Raw genomic sequence first — 1,560 nt, forward strand, 5'->3', positions numbered from 1 at the left:
TCTTTGCTCTGCAGACAGCCAGATAGAACACAAAACTCTTAGAAGACTCAGGGGTCATAAGGTGTAAAGGAATCAGCTAATAGAAGGAAACTGGACACTAGAATGATTGCATGGAAGTGACGCACTGACCTCTAATCCACTCTACCTTCAGTTAAAAAATACACTTTTGTTGTGATTATCTACTGAAACTCTAGTATTGTTTGTTATGTATGTTATTGTTTTCGCTTATGTGAACACTATGTATACCTCCATTCTCTAATTTTCTGATGAAAGTCTAAGGCTTTTTGCCCTTCCACCATGTGAGGATGCAGTCAGAAGGTGATAGCTTTGAATCAGAGAGAAGATCCTCACGAGAACATGATCAGTGCTGGTACCTTGATTTCAGACTTCCAGGCTCCAGAACTAATATCCACATTTCAGTTTCTGCACCTATCAAGAGTTTTAATTCATCATGAATCATCCGTCATCAGAAGAAATTCAGCTGAGGGCTCACCAGGTTACTGATGGGTCTCTGGAAAATACAAGGAGAATCCTGGGTGTAACCATTGAGTCTCAGGATGTAAGAGTCAAGACTAACACTGTGCTGGATGAAATAAGGGGTGCAAATAAACCATATATAATAAGACATGGACCAAATATGTAGAGACATGAGAGAGGCAGAGAAAATTTTAGCAGAACTCTATAAGTTCTGTGGCCTTTGTGTGTGCCCATGTAATAGGATAAAGAAGTTTGAAGCCAGTAAGACTCATAAGGCAACATAGAGAGATGGCATGGACAACTCTTCTAGCAATGTAATATCTGAGCAGCCAGGCCATGTGGCAAATGGTCAGCCTCAGCAAGCAACCACAGAAGCCATCAATGGCAGATCCATTCAATCTATAGCCAGGGGCGCCTGGGTGGCTCAGTCATTAAGCATCTGCCTTGGGCTCAGGTCATGATCCCAGGGTCCTGGCATCGAGCCCCACATCGGCCTCCCTGCTCAACGAGGAGTCTTCTTCTCCCTCTTCTTCTGCCCCTCTCCCCTGCTCATGCTCTCTCACTCTCTCTCTCTCTCAAATAAACAAACAAAATATATATATATATATAGCCAGTGTTACCGAAGAAGATGAAATGGAAGAGGACCTGACTTCTAGGAATCTTAAAAAAAAAAAAAAAAAATGGCCCTGGACATGGGCAATGAGATTGAGGCCCCAAATCGACAAACAGACCAGATCCCAGAAAAGACAGATACCAGCAAGGATCATATTAACATTACCAGTGTCAGAGCAAAGAAAATCATTGACAGCTTAAGTGACTGCTACATTTCTTATTTATCATTTACTCACTTTCTTAGCTAACCCTTCAACTATTACCTTTTCAGAGTTTGAAATTTTGGTTCCATAGTCTTCTAATCGGGAGATAATATGGAAGAAGGGCTAGGAGCGTGGGTTTTGTTGTTGTTGTTGTTGTTGTTTTTTTGGTATGTTGTATATTTCTATGTATTCCTTGTTTGTTTTTTAATTTTATTTTATTAAAATTTGATTAATTAACATATAGTGTATTATTAGTTTCAGAAGTAGA

General features: G+C 40.1%; 1 pseudogene; it reads left to right on the forward strand.

Moving 5' to 3' along the window:
• Positions 1 to 451: 451 nt before the first annotated feature.
• Positions 452 to 1,337, forward strand: LOC118554073 (synaptosomal-associated protein 23 pseudogene; annotated as a pseudogene).
• The last annotated feature ends 223 nt before the right edge of the window (positions 1,338 to 1,560 follow it).

The sequence above is a fragment of the Halichoerus grypus genome, chromosome 4 (assembly GCF_964656455.1).
Source record: "Halichoerus grypus chromosome 4, mHalGry1.hap1.1, whole genome shotgun sequence".
Lineage (NCBI taxonomy): Eukaryota > Metazoa > Chordata > Mammalia > Carnivora > Phocidae > Halichoerus > Halichoerus grypus.